Source organism: Coffea eugenioides, chromosome 5 (assembly GCF_003713205.1).
Source record: "Coffea eugenioides isolate CCC68of chromosome 5, Ceug_1.0, whole genome shotgun sequence".
In the NCBI taxonomy this organism is placed as follows: domain Eukaryota; kingdom Viridiplantae; phylum Streptophyta; class Magnoliopsida; order Gentianales; family Rubiaceae; genus Coffea; species Coffea eugenioides.
This window is the reverse complement of record NC_040039.1, coordinates 18,098,486-18,120,575: the sequence shown is the minus strand read 5'-3', so window position 1 is coordinate 18,120,575 and position 22,090 is coordinate 18,098,486. Positions and strand designations below refer to the sequence as shown.

Sequence of the window (22,090 nt, the reverse complement as noted above, 5' to 3'; positions counted from 1 at the left end):
ATTTAAAGATTCTGGAGTAAAGCTACTATTTTGTGGAATTTTATTTAACAATAATTCTAATAAAATTCTAAACACTGAAAATTTTATCATGCTCTACTATCAAGGAAGTCCATGTTCCGCAGACGGCAATGCTAAACCCAGTGCTACAATTGCCACTTCTAGAGCCAAACCTTGCCACCCCAATTCTTCCTTGTGCACAATCAAGTGAAACAAAGCCGGCAAAACAAAACCCAGAACAATGCATACACTGCTCCCCACTAGAGAAAAGAAATCAGCAAAATTTGGCACCAGGAGAGCCACCACTGTCACTCCCATACCGCAACCCATCTCATCCACAAGCAATACCTGGCTTCACAAAATCTCCTCTCCACCACCTCATAAACAGGGTTCAGCATCAGTGAGAAAGTAAAGAATAGGTTAATGCACAAACCCAACTACACAAAGGCTGCTCAATAGTCCCTGCCCAAAATTGGTCGTAAGATTATATCTTTGATCTTTGGAGACTTAAGACTGGATTCAAGTCTTCTCTGCGTGTGGACTAAGAGCATCATATAGTGGTACGTGAGGAAGGCTACCAAGGAGAGCATAAGGACGCCTATCACCCACCCTGTTCTCTTGAATATGTAGGGTAGGCCAAGGACACCTGCTCCCACTATAGCTATGAAGACATTAGTAAAAGTCTTGCTCTGGGAAGAGAGATGATAGCCATTAGGGGCAACTAAGGGAGTATCTTCTCTAGGAACGTTCAGGACATACGAGGATGAACTTGCTTTGTCCTTCTCGAATCCCATAATATATTTTTTTTTTCTTAATTCAAGAATTTATGCTATGAATCCCAACCAATCACATTTGGGAGGATGAACCCCTACCTAGCATCTGTGAAGTGGTGCAGGATAGATGTCCAGCGGTTGATAACGCACATGGTCATTGTGAGGCAATGGTCCATCCTGGCAGAATTCAACATAAAGGATTTAAAAAATTACACATGATAATCTAACGTTAAAATGAAAAGCCCTTATCACTAAGAAAAATATGCGGAATGTGTACTAGTACAAGGCTGTCAGAATAGCAAATTCATCCTTCAAACACTGTATCACTTTGCACTTTAGAGAAATCAGAAGGCCAATGGTATGGAAATTTTGAAAACGAAGTTAAGGATAAATGGTACTCTCACAGTTCAAAATAACAATTTAGCCTTTAACTAAATAACAGCCTTCTATGACTTGAGAGCTGGACTAGTGATGTACTTTAGCTGACACTAAAAAACATGGCAAGAAAGGATGTACAGTAGACCCAAATAAACACGTACAAACAGTATCTATATCTAGGCAGAAAGAATGCAGACATAAAACACCAGCAATATATGCTGCTCTCACAAATCACAAGGATCTCACTTAACACACGTACAGGCTACACCTTTGCCTAACAGGAAGAAAAAATAGCTTTATAGTAATCAGGAACACGAGACTTCAATTTAAAATAAAAAAAAAACCACAAACCAAAGATATCAAGTACATCAACTAATGCAAAACAATTTTGTAGTTTTGTCACCACAATGAAAAGCTGCTGAATCAATTTCCAAAAATAATTTATCTAGAAAACATTCTCCATGGTAACAAAAGTGCAGGACATTCCAAGTCAACAAGTTTCTTTGCACTCAATCACCAAAGCTACATTGCACAACAAAAGATTGGATGGAGATGAATAAAGATTGTTCAACTGGTTATATCTTTGGGCATTGATGTGACATTTCAATAAAAGACACAAATCAGAGCCAGAGAGACCGAGAAACAGAGCCGCGTTTTAGAAGATCAAATGCATTTTCCTGAGCTATAATATTATCATAATATATATCACAAAGATAACAGACGCTTCAGTGACTAAAGCTTCACATAGTACTATTGGCTTTGTCAATATAACAAGGAAATACAGAAAGGAATACTACCTCAGCCAAATTTATTTGGAAAGGCTTCACAAAATCTTCAAACATACGTGGCGATTGTCCTCTCATCTTTTCCTCAACTTCCTGAGAACAGAAACAGAAAGCACCAAAAAAGCTAACACCACAATCCCAAATCCTTCTTAGTTTTTCACTAACAAAAAGTGGTAAACAAATACTTGAAAATACCTTATCCCATTGCAAATCTAGACACAGAAGGTTTAGGTCAAACAAGAATCCATCATTGAGCAAATCAGAAAGAACACAATAATTAAGCACTACTTAATTATCACAAAGCACCGCAAAGAAAAATCACCATATAGACAGTTAACATCAAAATAGTTAACATCAAGACTTCCTGCAGGGAATATCTTCTTATAAACTTCCATCCAGAAAAGCAAGTTGATGTAGTTGCAGAGGTGTATACATAGCTGACTTTCCTAGAAAACCTTTGCTAGGTCTGGTCAAACTTATTTTGTTATATGATATTGTTCTTTCTTGGGGGTATAGTACGCTGACTAGCCCAATGCAATAGTCAAGAAGGAAACGGAAAAAAATCTGGGAAACATTAATATAAATCCTTTTCTAAACAAAAGCTATTATTCGACATTTATACATACATACGTTCATACATAAATACATAGATCTATGCACAGACTGCAAGACAGTATCTTTTAAGCAATACCAAGAGTACATGTTGACAAAGAAGCTTCCTGCAAGAGGACTTATATTAAATCATGAATGCATGAGGCAGTTAATCAGACTCTTATAAAGTAAATGATCTATTCATGCAGCTCCAAACGTATTTATTCATCAGAATAACACAAATGGGAGAGACAAAAAGAACGAAAAATTAGCCAATAAGGATAATATTTGTTATATGTCTCAAAGCCACAGACGAGAAGAATGAAACGTAAATAATGACTCACCAATCCAGTTATCCTTGAGTGTTCAAGAAGTACCTTTGCAATCATGTCTAGTATGTGCCTGTTCTCCATTAATTTCTTCATTGCAAATTCTTCTGTTTCTTCAATGTACTGCAACATAAGCAATTATAGTTTTCACTGAATTTGCAGATATGCAATATATAGAGAAGAAAGTGCATTGGAGACCCTCCTCCTCATATCTGTTTTGCTCGGCAGTATAATCTGATTCCACAAAGTAAATCTATAAAATTATTTCACCTTAGTGATGTTATGGGTTTCACTCTCATTTTGCTATGAACAGAAAAAATATCTAGTCATGAAAATTATTCTCATAAAGTTATCCTTTTGTGGTTACATAGTTTCTTCATATCTGGAAAAGTTTAGCTTAAAAGAAAGCTGAAGGTAGTAACAATAACACAAACTTGAACTCGACTTTCCTTTCCTTAATAGTCCTGGAAACATGTTTGATTTTAGTAGCAGACAAGGATGTTCAAGACTTCCATATCTTCCACCTGCCAAGGTCTATAAATCTAAAGTGGTTTGGATGTGAGAAGTAACTGAATTATATTCTTCACTTATCTCAAACCAGAATAACCTTTATATGAGCAAAGCAATAACCACATTTGGGTGCAAAAAGATTCAGGATGTCTTTCAAGAAACATGAGACCATAACAAAGGGATATGTCCTTCAAGAAACATGAAACCATCACAAAGGGCTATGTCCTCCAAGAAACATGAAACAATCACAAAGGGATACTTCACTTACTCTTGCCAACTCCCTGGTAAATAGTTCAGAAACTTCAACTGTCATATCAGCAGGAATAACATGAGGATCGTCCCACTATATCACCATAACAAGTTGAAGCAGCATAATTAGTTGCTCAGAAAAATTAAGGATGTGATCATGCTTAAGCAAAAGGAATTCCTACAATGAAGCTTAAAATTCTGAAAAAAAAAACTACCTTATATGTAATAAGCTCACGGTCAGGATTATCTGGTCTCTCAACCAGTCCAAGTCTTCTTGTCAAAGCTGTAAGCCCCAACCTAGGATTTCCAGGGCTTATCACCATTTCTCGAGCAATCTAAAGGGAAAATGGAAATTATTACCAAGCTGAAGAGATAGGTCCCCATTTAACTCCAACCCAGATACTTAAAAACTCGCCCATCAGTGAAGCAGCTTCTTATCTGCTTTCAGAAATAGATCTGAAACTATTTACTTACCTTTGTAATCTTCTCCAGATCATCTTGTCCACCATCAGTAATATCATCCCCAAATACAATACATTCAGCACATCGCCCACCATGAGCAACTACCATTTGCATTTTCATGTAGCCAAAGGTTGTATAACCTTGATCAACCATATCTTCTCGAGGATAAAACACAGATATAGCAGTTTCCTTTTCAATAGAACAAGGAACAGTGTTGGAGACAACTCAGGCAAGATTAAGCGCTACAAATGTTCACAACAGGAGCTGTAACTTGCCACCAGGTAGAAGTTGAGAAAATGCATGCCAATCAAAACGAGGGAACAAGTGTGCCAAGACTATGTGTCCAGCTTCATGTACTGCCAGAAGTCTTTTCTTTTCAAAAGACACCTATTACGTGAACGCATTAAACATGTGATGAAAAGAACATCTAGAAGGATCTTAAAATGTTTGCAGCGATACTCTTATTAGTTTGCATGAATAACATGCTTACATTTTGTTCACACTTCTGCTGCTCTTCCTCCGTGAGAAGCACACCCATACCCTCAAGCAGTTGCTTGTCCAATACATCTACAATGTCTTGCTGGTAGATCTTAGTATGCCCTTTTCTCACCTGTACAAGTAGTGAAAAAGCCTGTTAAGAGTATTTTGTTCATCATCTGTATGTATACAATACAAGTGAAATAGAAGACAACAATCATATCTAGAGCCAAAGGTCATGAAAAGTTCCAACTGTTGAGAAAGCCTCAACATCTTGAAGATCTTTCTGCATGGATTTAATACGTTGAGCTCACAAAAAAGGGAGGGAGGGTTGGGAAGTAAATATTATATCTGAGTTGCATCTTAAGTTCTCATGTTTAACCAAATATATATCTTGAGATAGACTTTTAAACATCAGCTGCAGTTTAGGAAGGCTGTACATTTTGAAACTCAAGTTATTTAATTTATCCATTACACAAATAATATCAGAGGATTAAGCCTTAATCTCAATAATCAGGATTTAAGAATTCAAATGCAAAAGGATAAGAGATCTGCCAACAAGTAATCCACAAAACATGGTGATAAAAACTTTTTTAATTCTGAAAGCTTTCTCTTGAACAATAAAACATTTCCATGTTCATTATTCCATTCCATCCATTAAAACAGAGGTCACCAGAATATGTACACAGTAGATCAGAAATATAGCTTGTAAAGCACAGAGATGACTAACTTACCGGCATTATTCCAGCTTCATTCACTAGGTTTCTAATATCCGCTCCTGAATATCCAACAGTACGAAATACAAGCTGTACAAGTAAAGAGACAAGATTGTCATAAGTAAACCATTCTCCAGACCTTTTAGTCAGAAGCCCCTTTACTCCAAAGCCCCATGGAGGTAAAATATTTAACAGAGAGAGAGGGCGGGAGAGTAAATTCTTAATTAAATAGTAGCAGACAAAAGAAAACAAGACTCTCCTCCCACTGATACATTAAATGGAAGGGGACCACGACCTGCATAGAAAGAGATTGAAAAAAACCCTCCATATGATACCTCGGAGGAGTTGTAAAATCAGTGGAGTGATACAAGAGTTCAGCAATTAGACACATTATACCTTCTCAAAATCAACATCCTCTGCAAGTCGTTTACCAGCACTATGCACACCAAAAATTTGTACACGTTGCTTTGCATCAGGTAATCCAATATATAAACGACGGTCAATACGTCCAGGCCGAACAAATTCTAGGTCCAATTCATCTGGCCTATTAGTAGCACAGATGAATTTGACAGCTTGCCTCAATGAGAACCTGTCAACACCTATTCTTTCTTTCCTGGGAACAACAGACTTCCCTTTGTAAGTGGTAATATTAAACTTGAAATTACTAAACAGCAGCTGCAAATTTCAATATGGACAATTATAAAATTGTGAAATTGACTCTATCCCTACATCCATCTCTCTCTTTCTACTCCCACCCCTTCCTTCTCCTTGCCAATCTTTATTCCATTACAACATGTTCCCATGATTGATAAACATCCAATCAGAAGTACAACAATATGCAATGTGGAAACACTAATTTTAGTGAAGTTATGAAATAGTCAGAAATTCTAACTTGAAACTACTAATAAATAGAGAAGCCATAACTAGCTCCACTATTTCTTCCCTAGTGCATGGCAACAATACATCAAAATGCATAAACATTCACCATCTATTAATCACATGAAAGCAGCATAAATATTATTCAGTTTAGCAAGTCTGTCGTTTTAAGTCTTACATCACATACAGTCTTGTAATATGATCTTTGTAACAAAAACAGGAACTCTCTCTTACAGTTGAATTCTGATTGAGCACACAACCCTATAGATTTAAAAAGTTTACCATGCTACTAAACATCCTTCACTAGGAGACCAAGATGGAACAACATGAAACACCACACACATCGAATCATCACTATGAATTTCCCTCACAATCACTTGTATGTGGACAATTCCTCCTGGATTCACAAAAACTGAATCTCAAGCAAACAAAGTGCTGTGGTCAAAATTTTGGGGATTCTGGGAAATAACATCCTAAATCTTAAAAAGATAAACCTGCCAGATCAATACTTAGATACGCAGAAGCAATATAGTCGTGGCATAAGGAAGACACTAACTCTCCATCAAGCTGAGCAATAAGAGCTTCAAATGTTGCTCTTCTTCGTGGATCCTTTCGGGCATGCCTCCCAGCAATAGCATCAATCTCATCAACAAAAACAACAGCAGGAGCCTGCATAAAGAAGGAAGATTAAATTTTGTTCTTCCTAGACATAGCACAAAGGCATCAAAGGTTTTTTGGGGGGAAAAATTTTAAACACAAAAAATCCTAAAACAAAACTAATGAAAATCAGAATGTGTTTTTCCAAAAGCTCCAAAGGCAGAGAATTCTTGCCTGATGATCTTTAGTAAATTTCATGTATAAGAACATGATCAACAGAAAAATAATGGGGAACTGTTAAACATAAAGCATGGAAACATCAAACACGCAAAAGGGAAATTTAGGAGACACAGTAGTCTTTGTATCAAGATGTTTCAGAAGCAGAGGGTGGGAGAAAGGAATGAAGAGGAGAGGAGAATGGAGATGGTCTGAATCAAACTTTTGTTCTAACACAAGGAAAAAAGAAGCTTAACCACAAGCCTACATCACGATTTACATTATAAGATATCGAACGTGGTTTTCAAACTGGCCAGACTTACATTTCTCCTAGCAATAGAAAACATTTCATTTGTTCTTGCAGCACCACTTTTTTCACTGTCTGTAAACTCTGCACCAGAAGCAAAAACGAAAGGCAACCCACTTTCCTTTGCAAGAGTTCAGACAAAAAGTGTTTTGCCTGTTCCAGGAGGTCCAGAGAGAAGCACACCCTGTAAAGCAGATAATATGACACGAAAAAATTACAACTCTTTAATTCTTGGCATATTTTATCCACTGTTTAGTTATCAACATATGAAGCTCACCCGCACAAACTTCACTTCTTTTTCATAATAATGCATGGGATTTCCCATGTATATCATCAACTCATCTAGTAGATCCCAGACATCTCCTCCCAGTACTACTTCTTTGTACATAGACTTTGTTTCCCCAACTTCCCCTACTGGCTGAGAAAGTGGCAGAATAAGAGATCAAAAATAAACTCAAGACGACGAGGAAACTACAAATTTAGAGAAAATAAAATTTACCAAAATGAAATTTTCAGCATAAGCCATGTCGAAGAGTTGATTGTACTTCTTATAAAGGAAACGTCTTGAAGTGATGTGAAGAAGCATCAGAGATTCTCTTATGAACCACAATATCAGTATGCCAGGCAGCAAAGCAAAGACAACTTTAAGAAAGTAATGAATCTGCCGCTTTTGGAGGAGATCAACTTCAGCTCCAGAACTTGATATCATCTCAAACAAATAAGGATCAAGTGGAATATCTACCTGAGAAAGTACAATGCATCAATAAGCAATTTCAAATGAAAAAGAATACAATTTCAGCTGAACCATAACCAAGAGCTACAAAGCTCACAATATACTCCATTGGGAACCCTTCTCTCATTGTCACATACAACCTTTTCAGGTCTTCTGCGAAAACAATAGCAGCGACATGCAAAAATCAAACACAAATCATAGCCTGATTTCTACAGTTGACCCCAACAATTTATTGCACCTAGCATCAAAAAAGGGATATCAAAGATATCTAACATCTCACACTCCCACTGGAGTTCATCAATGAAATCTAACATCTCACACTCCCACTAATGGAAGCCAACCAGTCAAGAAAGCGTTGCACAGTTCAAGTTTTATGCATACACAAGCATGACATAAATCACATTGCTCCATCTGCATCATTTTTTTTACCAAGTATCTTTTCATGTCTGTGAACTTTACAAGTTCTCTCCCTCATCAGTGCGGAAATGCGTGAGGAAAGATTCGCCAATTTCCTAAATGGCAAGATGAAGACAGACACAGAAGGATGAACTACTAGAATCATTACCTCAGAAGAATCAAGTTTTTGAAGAAAATACATGTAAGGAAGTTTAGGGCGGTAGCGCCACCATCTTTTAGAAATCCACAGCGCTCGGTTTCCGTGGTTGTTCTTGACCTTTTCAAGAACATCTTTGCACAGGCTATTCTCAACTTCTTTCATATCGAACTCGACTACATATCTGGCATTCAATGAATGTAATTGTTCAGCTAACTTATCCTTCTGAAGGATTTCATTCCATGCTTGAAGCCTTTCACGCCAAGTTCCTCGACTCTCCTGATTTTCTCCTACAAAAGAAGGTTGTTAAAAAAGCTATTTAACCACATTAACAGGCCATCACGCAGATCGTGGGGCACTTAAGGCGGCAGCTGGCACCTAACAGCATCTTGACCCCCATCAAATTTCCACTTTGTACTACTCACAAAAAAAAAAAAATCAGATTCATGCCAAATCCAAGTTTGCTGCTCCAATTTTTACCAAAGTAATGCTGATTTTGTTTAGTCCTTCGGGTATGTAAAAGAGACATAACAAACCAAACAACAGCATTTCCACACTTGTTTCTTCTTGCATCTTCACTGGTCAGTTGAAGTCCATTAATTTTACTTACAACATAATCACATGTAAACAACTGGTCAAAGAAAATAGTTAAAGCCGGGAATTCCACCAGGACATAATGGAAACATTGTACAAAAAATATTTGCTGATAAAACATTCCATCCTTATGTTTTCTATAAACTAACTCTACATAGGACGTTAAATTACCAAATCAGCTAAAATTTAATTAACTTAAAACATAGAAAACAACTCAATATCCAGTCCCAGGTCCTTAATAAAAACAATTAAAAAAAAAAAGCATGCATCAAGCCAAAAATTAATGTACCCAGGAACCTTGTTAAATGAAGATTTAAAAACATTAATCTTTTTCCCTTTTCTTATTTTAACGGGTGTCTGTAAAAGGAGCATGCCCACTAACTTGAGGGAAGAAAAACAGACTTGCAAACTCACCCAAAATTGTTAAATCTTCTTCCAAAACCTTCTTCTCTTCTTTGTTCAATTTCACATCTTGGTCTATAATTTCTTTTACACTCTCCCAGGGATGATCATCATCATCATATGCATCTTCCCCAACAAAAGAACTATCATGAACAAGCGTTCCATCAGGTCCTTCAATAAACTTTTTGAGTTTTAGGCCCTTTGGAGTTGTCTTCCTCCACAAACCCTTTTTGAACCTGCATTAAAGAAGAAACATCTGAGATAACGAGTGCAATCAAAAGGCACTTTAAAAAATAAAAGAAAAAAATCATGGCGGCGGGTATTGAGACAGTCAAATGACAAACATTATCAAGGAAGTCATAAGTATGTCATCAGGTAACATTGGAACATGTATATAAAAGTAAATATGCAGAAGATTCGTGTCATAGTAACTGTTCAAGTCATGTGCTCCTCGGTGAGAGCTGAAATCGTACTCTTCCAAACTAAAATCAGGTGAGATAGGAAAAGTCGCACACACTTTCTGACATTTGTGGGAGTAGGCTCAGGAATGAGAGTCTCCATATATGCCTCAGCCAGCTCTCTTCTTTCTCGATCAATAAGAGGTGCTTGAATTGCCTTGTAAATTCCTCAAGAAGAAACCACCATAACAAGTGCATAAAGAATTAGAACACCAATTCACTTGGCTTCCCAATTCTTTACGTCCTGAAAACCCAAACAAGAAAACAAGCACATTACCTTAGTTGAGATTCACACTGAGAGGGGCCATCAATCAAGAACTTTTAAAAAAACCCAAAAGAAAAAAAAATGATGCTAATAATTCAATGGTGCCAAGTATGCAGAGCAACAGAATCAACCCATGCATTTATTATTATTATTTCACAACTCCGAAAAAAAATTGAATTGCATAAACGGAAATACACAGAGTTGTGTGTATTGTTTAAAATTACCTTCCAGCGATCCAATTATTCCAGTTGACGAAATCGGGAAGTAAGTGGGACCTAAACCTTTCCAGCGCAGAGTGGGGCAACTGGACGGAGCGACGAAGTGGAGCAGCGAGCTGAGCCAGTGTAGCAATAGCGTCATGTTGAAATTCAATACCGGTTTGTTGCTTGAAATTTGTAAAGAAGCGGCGAGAAAGATGGAGCCAAGAGAAGCCAGCAGCAGCATCGGAAGCGGAGTGGTCGAGAGGGTTATCATTACTAGTAGAATCAGAAGAAGAAGAAGAGGAAGCTAAAATGGGGGTCCTTTGGGATTTTTTATGGCAGGAGAGCTTAGACATGTAAGTGAAGCAAGAAAATGGAGAAAAAGGGCGGCTCACGGGGAGAAGAAAGAAGTTTGAAAGAGTAGAGGAAGGAGGAGGAGTGTCAGGGCTGAGGAGGAGGTGGTGTTTGGCAGTTATAGTTGGTGGCGTTGAAGTGGAGGACAACTGAAATGGGTGACCGCCGGCCGCATAATTCAATGTGCTTATCTCCATGGTTGGTTAAGTACATTAACCCTGATGATGCATAAGAAAGTGCGTCAGAAAGCAGCAGCAACAGAAGATGGTAGTAGTAGTCTAGTCAAAGCGCTAGAAAGAAAGAAAGAAAGCAGGTGCACCACCGGCAAAAATGGTTTTGAGACTTCGGCCTCTCTCTTCATTCTCAGTTTTTCCTCTTTCTCTATCTTTGAATGCTAGCCGGAAATTGGAAAAGCACCCTCCGAAGTCCGGGTGACAAATGCGGGTCTGGGCGATAGTTTTAGGCAATCAATCATGGGGTCAATCAAATTATCACGCGTCCAGGCCCAACACAAAAGCAATCCCAAAAAGGCCCAATGCAAAAAAATACATTTACCCCGCATACTGCTGACCCGTTCTCATTTGGATATCATACAATCTATTTATATCTATATAAATTTGACAAGAAATTTTTAACAAAAAATCTCTACATATCTTTCCACTCCCAATTCCATTTTTCTAGCATTTCACATTTAATTTAATTTATAAAATATATTCCTTTCAACCTCCATATCTACGCCTCACATTTGAAATTGTTGTTTACTTTTTTAAAATCATTTCATTTCAAATTGTTAGTTAATGTGCATGTGCATGTTATCCTTTACAGTTGAAATGCGATTTTAACTCATTAGTATGCGTGTTCTGCACCATTTAATCTAATTAGTATGCATGCTCTACTCTTATTTTTTATACTTATTGCCACATTTTCGTATTTCAACTCATCACATTTCCCAATTGCATGTGTTATTTGCGATTCTACTCCATTTAAGACTTCTATAAGACCATAATAAAAGATAATAAATATAACATCCTTTCGTGTCTTTTTAATTTAAATAAGTAAGGGAAAATATTTATAGTCCCTTTTTTTGTTATTCACACTTTCATGATCATTTAATCATATAGTTTTCATTAATTAGACTATATGATAATACAAATGGTGGGAGTGCAAGTAATAAAAAATGGAGTGCAAATAAAATTTTCCTAAGTAAGAAGTGGTTGTCATACCTTTTGAATTTAAATAAGTAAAGAAGTGGCTTTCATGCCTTTTTAATTTGAGTAAGTAAAGAGGAAACATTGCCAAACTTCCTAAAAGTAAAAAAGTAAATGACAATATTTTATCTTTTAACTTAGTAATTCTAACTAAAAAGGCCAAATTATATAGAAAATAAAAAGAAAATAATATTCATTGGTTGTGGATTTAAAAAATCAAGAATGATATCATTTATGAAATCTCTAAATAAAAAACAAAGTACTACTGGCCTTTTAATGTGGAAATTTTTAGTTGAAATATTCATTTTTGATAAAAAAAAAAAAAGATAATGATAACAACAACACCAATTCTATAAAAAATTTTAAAAAGTAACATTACCGTTTAAGAGATGAGGGAAAGGGTGGTGGTTTTTAATAATTTTGAGAACTCTAAAAACACATATTACAGAGATTTTTTTTTAAATCTACATTAAAGTCTATGAAAAATACTAATTTAGATGCAGTCAACAATTTTAGGGGCACAAGATACTAATCTAGCATTTTAACTGGTGCTACGCACGAGCTTATATTTCAAATCGAAATAATATTGTATGTAGGGGAAAGAATTTTTTTCTAAAAATCGAAGAAAATAAATTGGTTATAATTTATTTTTTTATATTATAAGTTTTGATATATGGGTATAACATACTATCTTTTGTCGGATTTTGGTAAATTGGTTTTTTTTTTTTAGAAATTTCTTCTCACCTTACTATAGACACCAAAATTTTATCATTTTGTTTGTTTTTTAATTTATTTTTGTTTTGTTTCTATTTCTTGAGGAAAATCATTTTTAGAAAAATCAAAAAAAGAAAAGAAAGGAAAAGAAAGACAGAAAAAGAAAAAGAGAATACCAAAGTCAGTTTTGAAAAAAAAAAAATTGGATAACCCACGCCCGCGTGCATCGCGCGCGCTGGGTTTCTCCGAGCAATAGTACAAGGTTTTGCAGGCACCATTTCATCCATTTTTTCCTTTCATTTTTCTTGCATTTTTTCCCTTCAATCCCTCCAGTACAAGGCCACTTGGCATTGATCCAAAACATGAGGAAAGTTCCAGAATTAAGAGTCGTCTAATGGCACAAAGTTTGCCAAGAAAATGCAGCAAATCTGCACCATTAATCTTAGGTTTTTGGAGCCTTTTACCACCCAATCAAACCCTCTCCTTAAATGCATTAACAATTCCTCTATTATGTAAATCATTGTAAGTTAAATTATTTTTTCAAATTGCTTTCAGATAATGATAGACAATAAGTAAGCAAGTTTTGGCTTCAAGTTATTTAAGATTTTAAAATTAAAAAAGTCCATTTGGTGCTCATAATGTAAATTTTTTTTCAACATGTTAAGCATACATTTCTTTAAAACTTTTAGTCTTTATATATATATATATATATATATATATACTAGTGTATAGTGCCACACTTTGCATGGCCTTGCCCATGCACGGTTCAATCTTATTGTGTATTAGTTTTGAGTATTTCTTAAATTTGTGTATAGACTACACTGAAGGATCCGTCAAATGCAGTAGCTATAAAAAGTAACTTTTACAAAGAAAGATAGCTTATTTAAAAGAAAGCCATTATCAGACGAAGCAAGTGGTTTAAGAGAGCTTTAAAATAATAAAAGTAAAAATTAACACTATCATAAAAGAGCAAAAGATGCAAATGCACTACTACAAGATAATTGCTCCAATTTCTTGAAACAAAGATTCATATTCCCAAGGAACAGCCACATCCATTAGCCATAGTTTCAAGTGACAATCATGACAATCGTTAAAATGGATGCTAAAATAAGGTGGAATGGGATGAAGGGTTTCACTTACACCAGCACTCTTAGGCCTCAAATAGCAATTATTAGTTGATTTCTTCCTTGAAGTTTCACACCTAGAGCCCTCCAATTTGAAGATGATTAGTTGATTTGAAGCTCACTTTCATGTTCAAACTTCAGGGTGTTTGGTGGCTTCTCATTTACCAAAGTAGCACTATCTAATAACTCAGCATTCAGCACCCCACTAATTTAAGAAAAATTATAATTAAAAACACTCCGGTAATACACGTATTTTGTAACAAAGCTTCAAAGCCAAATTTTCCACATGAAAAGCCCCACCATTGAAGAAGATATTCCAACAGTACTATTAATTACTACATGTTTTACAGTTCTAAAGTCGCATTAACAAAAAATGATATCTCAACAAACCACAATAACTACTGCAGTAGTTCATGTAATCATCATCTACTTCATAGACGTTACTTCCTGGATCCCTACATTTAGGTGGTAGTTTTCTTTGTAAAATCGCTGAGACATTTTCACCTATCACGATTTTCTCATTCCCTCTCAATTTCTTCTTGTTGACAAACGAAGTCTTCCAAAATTTAGCATATTTTGGCACTTGTTTAATCACGTCCAATAAAGGGAGATTGATTGCCACCTTCTAAAACACCTCTAGGATCTCCTTCTCTTTGTCTTGCCTTTTTGGCTTCTCCAACTTATTAAGGAAAGGTGGTGAGTTTGTATTAATTTTAATTAAAAGGTTAGAAACTACCTCAGGAGCTATCTTGCTTAACCCTTCTTCTTCCAACTCCTTCTCAATTTGATCTTCACTCTTATCTTTCGAAATTGTAAGGTTTGGCCCTTCAATCTCCTTTCCACTTTTGAGGGTCATGGCGCTAATGTTCTTTGGATTCACCTCAGGCTGAGAATGAAGTCTTCCTTTTCCTTGAGACTCCAAGCAGTTTATTACAAATGCCATCTAACTCATCTGATTGTCTATATTTCAGATGCTCGTATCCATCTTATGTTGGAACTGCAAGGTGTTCTATTGAAACAGGAAGGTATTCTACTAACGTTGCATGGTGTTAGAAGCTAATGTCTTGACCATCTTCTCAAGAGATGTTTTCAAATTAGACGAAAAGGGTTGAGGTCTTGATAGGTAAGATGGCTAAAACCTTTGTTGTCTGCTGGGGAAGGAATTTTTCTTATTCTCCTCATAACTGAAACTAGGGTGATCTCTCCAACCCGGATTGTACGTGTTGGAGTAAGGGTTGTACTACCTTTGGGGCACGAGCACATTTTCAGTCATTTTCACTTGTTTAGTACTATCATGTTGTAGCATCGGGCATCCATTAGTGGAATGGCTAACATCCTTGTAAATTTTGTATGCCTTGACTTGCTATATGTTCCCCATTGCCATTTGTTGAACTATGGAAGTTAGCTCAAACAATTGCTCTTGAAGTGATGAAATGTACACCTCATTCACTCGACGAGTTGACACATCATCTCGTGTACCAAATTGTTGGAAATTTTCAGTCATTCCTTCGATTAACTCCTATGCTTTTCGAGGGGTTTTTTTCACTAAAGTATCTCCACTTGCAGCGTTGATGATACTTCTGTCTCTGTAGAGTAGACACTCATAAAAGTACCGAATAAGGAGTTGCTTTCTTATCTGGTGTTGAGAGCAATTGGTATACAACTTCTTGAATCTCTCCCAATACTCGTAGAGAGACTCCTTAGGATTCTGCTTAATACCACAGATTTCCTTCCGTAAATTGGCAGCAAGGGATGTAGGGAAGTATTTTTTCAAAATTTTTTTTCTTCATATCCGTCCATATTGTGATGCTCCATGCAGGCAAGTAATATAGCCAATCTTTAGTAGCTCCTTTCAAAGAAATAAGGGAAGGCTCGCATCTTTATCTATTCCCCTATAACATCAGGTGATTTCATATTTGAATAGACAATGGTGAACTCTTGGAGGTGTTTATGGGGCTGTTCACCTGGCAAACCATGAAAATAAGGCAAGAGATGAATTAATCCTAATTTTAATTCAAATATTACATTTTCAGCAAAATCAGGAAAAGTAATGCATAAAGGCTGTTGATTTACATTAGAGGGGTCAAAATGGGTGACTTGGGCGGGTTTGGGTTGGGTAAAATGGGTAACAGGTATAAGTGAATCAACCCATTTATATCTATTTAATTAGATGAGTGTAAATGGGTAAGTCAAAAAATGAATTGGGTAACCCAATTACCCATTTATAACCCATTCATTTTAACTTTTTGTAAACTCATTTAAATTCATTTTTGCAAACTAAGTTATCAATTTATACCGCTCTTTGTACCCATCATTAGTTTTAAATATTTACTTATAATGTTTAATAAGCCTAATTACCAATTTTTTTTCATTTATACTCGATGTCACAAAATTACCTATTATTTAATAATTGAATAATAAGAATTAAAAATTTGAACTAAGTACTATAAAAATTAATCTAAAAACTTAATCTAAAAATTTTGAACCCCTAACATTTTTTTCATATATAAATTTAAAATTTCATTTTAGAAAGATAAGAAAATAGGCTAAAATTTATCATAAATTGGTAATGGTAAAAATGAGCAAGTTAACAAACTAAGAGGAAATAAAATAATAAGATAAAACCAACAAATAATAATAATAATAATAATGAAACAAAAGTAGTTAACATCATGACAAAATGACAATTTTGAAAAAAAAAAAATGGGTGGGGGGAAAATAAGAGACTTGGGGGAAAAAGAATTCTAAATGGGTTAATTGGGTTTGATGGGTTACCCAATAATACCCATTTATTAAATGGGTATTATTGGATAATCCATTTATACCTATATACAAAAATTTAAAATACTCATACCCATCTATTCATTGGTGGGTATGGGTAAATTTAGTTAATTGGGTTGATTTGCCACCTCTAATTTAAATCAAGAGCAACCAACTTCCTTAAGGTTCGATTATTATTTGCCATAAGGACTTCTTCCTACTCAGAATCACTAGAAGAATCCAACAAATCCACAACTAAGTTAAACCCTCGAGAAGCAGTAGGTGACTGTTCTCCCTTTCGTATTCTAGTTTCTTTTCTTAGCCTATATGCAATCTTCTCAATCTCAGGATTGAAAATCAAATCACCTATACGAGAAGAACGAGGCATAAACTGGCAACAATACTAGAAAAAAATAAAATAAACTAAGAAAGAAACAAATATTCTAATGCCAATCCCCGACAATGGCATAAAAAATTGACAGGTTTCGAGTCTGTATAACAATAAATTTCCACTCACAAAAAAATTTATTCAAATATAATGGTAAGTAGGATCGTTTTCACAGGAATTGGGGGGAAAATTTGTCTTTTTCCAAGTAAAAGCTAAATGGGGGTTTTCAAAAATTAAAACTAAAATAAATAATTGACGTGAATAAGAATAATTAAACTAAGGCAAATTAAATTTAAATCAAGAATAAACAATCTCTAACCAAGGAAATAACCTCGGAAGTGGTTCATAAAATCGTTCATCGATGCAATAATTATTTTATCTATTCATTAATAAATAGGTTCTAATTGCTAAACATGCGATGACAATCAGTTTTTCCTTACTATCTCGATAGTTAAGGTATGCTCATTAACTATTTCTCCAACCAATAAACAATCCTAGGCACACCCATAAAATTTAATTTTTTGATTGTATTAGAAACTAGAAAAGTCATCTTCTAATCAATAAACATACTACCAGGCTTTATTTAAATAGATCATATACTTCCCTAACATGAAAGCTGTGAGAACCCGTAATCCCCTAATATTTTTCCTAGGGTTTTTCCCCTTAATTGCATGTTTTCTGCATTTTCTGGCTTAGAAAAATTTTCTTGGTGGATTTTATGGGTCATTATAGTTTTTAGATGATTTTTCTAGCATTGGGTAGTTTTTGAAAACTTAAGGATATATAATGGACGTGGGACCCACTAGTGCGAAAAGTTCGGAAAAATTCGGCCAATTAGGTTAAGTTTCGGATACTGGTTGAAATTTATCGGGTGTTAAGAGATAAGTAGAGAATGAGATGTGATTGATGTGAGAGGAAACAAAAGGATAGAAATGCATTTAATGGAGGTGACAAGTGTCACCATTGTATTGGAAATAGCTTATGACTTACTATTCATTTTCTTGACTTTTGACCAATTGCTTAAATATCTCAAAAATCACACAAAATTCATTCTTGTCTTCAACCTCTTGGCCGATTCTCTCTCTAGCAAAGAAGGAAGAAAAATCTCTTCAAAGTTTGGCAATTCTCTAGCTCAAATCATCCAAAACACTTGCTTGAACTAGTTTCTACTCCATAAAATCCTTCCATTAGGTGCTAGTGAGTTGTTTGGTGAAGTTTTTGGAGAAGCTAAGGTGTTCTACAACTTCCTCTCTCTTGTTTACTTGGTAAGTGGTGCTTACACTTCCTCTTACACCTAATGATGTTTAATTTATGCCTAATGGTGGCTATAGTGTTGGAAATTGTGGTTTATTTCTTGGTTTGGAATGAATTGGTGAAGTTTTATTTTTTTTGAGGAATTTTCTGGTTTAATGTGATCATGGTCTTGTGGATGTTTATGATGGTTGGTAATAAGGGGTTATGCCTCTAGTGGATGTATATGATAGGAAATTGCAATCAATTTTGGGTTTGGATTGAAATGTGAAAAGTTAGGGTTTCATAACCCCCTTTTCTGTCCGGTTTTGGATCATATGGTTAGAGGCCGAATTGGCCTTTGCTTAAAACATGAACGTTGTAGGTATTGATGTGTTTGAGATGTCTGTAAAATTTCAGGTCATTTGGAGTAGTGTAGAGTGAGTTATGTCATTTTTATTGTTGCTGTTCTGGGTGATCAGAATGTGCGAACTGCGCTTGTAATCGTCTGTTTTGACTGGAATTGCTTTGGATTTGGATGTTGGTGTCTTCTGATGAAATGTAGCTTGATGTCTTAGCTATCAGATTCCTTTGGAATCAATGCATTTGGACCTGTGTAGACTGAGTTGGGCGAATTACAGCATTGTGTGATTTGTAAACCTGCAATTACGGTTCTGGTTTGGTATTCTGCCTTTTTGACCTAGTTGTGCTAGGATTTGGACTGAGTGGTCTTCTACATTGTTGTAGCCCTGTCTTTTAGCTTCGAGATGGTGAGTCTTACACCCTCATCCGATAAGCGTAGCGCATTTTGTGCCATTACCGCATAAGGAGGCCAAAACTGTTTTTGTTATTAGGGCTAATATAGTTACATTTCCTGATTTTCTGGTTTGCTATAGTTACATTTTCTGGTTTGTTGTTATGCCGTCAATTTATTTTCTTGGAAATTGAATGAGTTAAAGTGGTTTTGGAAATGTATTTTGTATCAAATTGGGTGTATTTCCTTGAGAATTTTATTGGATCTTTCAAATAAGGATTCGAGGGCTAAGTTCTAGTTAAATGTGTATATTTCCGCAAGACAACTAATGTGACCATTTTACCATTCGAAAACGATATTTCTTAGTCTATCAAGTTGGATTATCAATTGTTCTAGTTAGGTATTTTCCGTCGGAAACTTAATAACCTTTTTGAAGTTAGTTTTGTACTTAATTTATCAACCCTAGTTATTTCGTCCACCGGCCCTAATGGACTCTTTTCACTTTAAAGTCACCTTTATCCGTTTTACTCGCTTTACTCGTAATTAGCCGAGTTCCTTTATGTCACTTACTTGTTTTGCTATATGACTTGTAATATTCTTTCTCGTTAACTCTTAGGTTTTCTCGATGACCGAGGGTAATATCTGGAAGAATATTTTGCACGTTATTTTGCGTAATTAGGTGAGTGTTCCTTGTTTGTTATGTTTCATGATTATATGGCTTGTATGAATGATTGATAAATGTTAAATGCTTTCAATGATTGCTAAAACAAGTTTTTGAGGCAAGTGTGTACTTTATCGCACTCGGCCTAAATGATTGTGAAAGTTTCAATGATTGAACGATTGAAATGTTATTTGTGCATGAATGTAAGCCTTTGGGCTGAACTGGCCATTGCCCCTTGTTACCGGTCGTCTCGAGCCAGAAGCGGACTTGGTCGGGCGATTAGGGACTTGGGTGAACGTTTCGGTATACTCGAGTATTACCTTGTAGGTTGGTGGAGCCTGGCCAAAAGCCAGGGACGGGGTGAATGAATGAATGAATGAATGAACGAGGGGTTTTATGTATACAAAATGCATTTTCAAATGATTGAAGGTATAAGGGAACGAAAGGAGAATGAATGAACGAATGAATGAACGAATGGCTCCTTGTGAGCACGTATCCTTTTAATGAATGTGTTTATCGCTTTCACTTATACCTGTATCTGGAATTCTTGGTTATCTGTAACGAATGCATGGAACTGCTTGTTGCCTATGTGTGCGGAACCTCACTGAGCTTTTCAGCTCATTCCTTTAGTTTTTGTTTTCCTTAGCAGGGGAAGACGTGCAAGGACGGAAGCTACTTATAGACTAGCCGATCTAGTACTTTTGACTCTTATGTTATGGTTCTCGCCCCAATGTTTGGTGGGCTGGTAGTACGGAGAATAGAGAACCTTTGTACATAAGTAGTATTGCTTTTGGGATGGGTATGTATATAAGTTTACGTTTAAGCTTGGAATTATTGTTATTTCGATTGCTTGGTGGGTTTTATTGCCCTTTTCTTATAGTGACTGACTGAGTCCCGGCGAGAGCTGGGCAGGCGGTCCGCCGAACCCTTTGGTTCGCCTTAGGGGGAGGTGGGGCTGTTACAGTTGGTATCAGAGCCTGCTTCGCGTGGTCTCTGCGCGGAGTGAGCCTGGACTGAGTGGTGAATAGGTATGAAGGATTAAGTGCTCGTTCGAGCATAAGCTGTGAGTTGTGACCGTTATAGGCCTTAAATTTTCCTGTGGAATCTGAGGACCATAGATAGGTATGTCTGGGAGGAATTCCGATTGTAGATGGTTTACTCTTGGGACTGGCCAGCTCGAGAGGTGAATTATCTTATTTCGGATTCTCGTACCCGAGTACTCCAGAGTTGAGGTAGTGCTAAGTATTTGAGACTTGTATTGTGGGAACATGAACAGGCTTTGTTCGACTGGAATGAGTACAAGAGGTTAAGGGATATCTGGTGTGAATGGTAAGTGACGTGAGGGACCGGATGGGGTTACCTTAGCTAAGACTGGGACGACACATCATCTCCTCGTTTGATTCGCTTATATATTCTTATTACATGACGTTCATTGGTGTATTTGAGTATATGAATATATGCCTGACTTGATACGTACTTGTGTAATTGATCACCTATTTTCTTGATATATGGAGTGCTATGTGCATATATGTTTACTTGTGTACTTGGTGCCTCAATTTTGGTTACTTTTGAGTCACCTTATTGCATGTATTCATTAAACTACTTTTGAAAAAAAAAAAGAGCGGGAAGGAAAAATATGGACGGGAGACGTAGTCAGGGACGTGGTCGAGGTCGTGGAACTAAACGGACCCCAGAACCTAGAGCAGAAAGGGAAACGTCCGCTGAACAAGAACAAGGACCGAGAGATGCAACCGGAGACCAAATGGCGACGGCAATTCAACAGATGGCAACCATTTTGACAAGGTTGGTGGACCAACAAGGCCAAATGCCTGTAAATCAAACCCAGAACCCCGAAATAGGAGAAGATCGGGCTCTAGAGAGGTTTCAGAAGTTTAACCCTCCGAAATTCCTTGGAGGGCCTGATCCGGATATCGCTGAGCAATGGATAGAGGCCATGGTGAATATATTCATAGCCTTAAACTACACCGAACAAAGGCAAGTGAACTTCACAGTGTTTCAATTTGAGGGACCGGCCCGAGCATGGTGGAATGTAATTCGAGCAAAATGGGAAAGAGAGCAGACTATTTGGACATGGGCAAACTTTATAAGAGAATTTAACGAAAAGTACCTTCCACCTTTAGTCCAAGAAAGGAGGGAGGAGGAGTTTATTGGGCTACGCCAGGGAACATTAAGTGTGGCCGAATATGAGACAAAATTTACTAGGTTATCCAAGTTTGCTTCTGAACTGGTAGCCACTGAACGGCGAAGAGTGAGACGATTCATACAGGGACTGAATTTGGACATTCAAGAGGCGTTGGCAGCAGCGCAAGTGAATACTTTTACGGAGGCCCTTGAGAAGGCTCAACGAATCGAAAGTGCCAAGGCACAAGTAAAAGCCTCCCAAACTCGAAAAAGGGGTGCATCAGGCA

At 36.4% G+C, this 22,090-nt stretch overlaps 1 pseudogene; it reads right to left on the bottom strand.

The window, feature by feature from the left end:
* Positions 1-68: 68 nt before the first annotated feature.
* LOC113769826 lies at positions 69-11,168 on the bottom strand (annotated as a pseudogene).
* Positions 11,169-22,090: the final 10,922 nt, after the last annotated feature.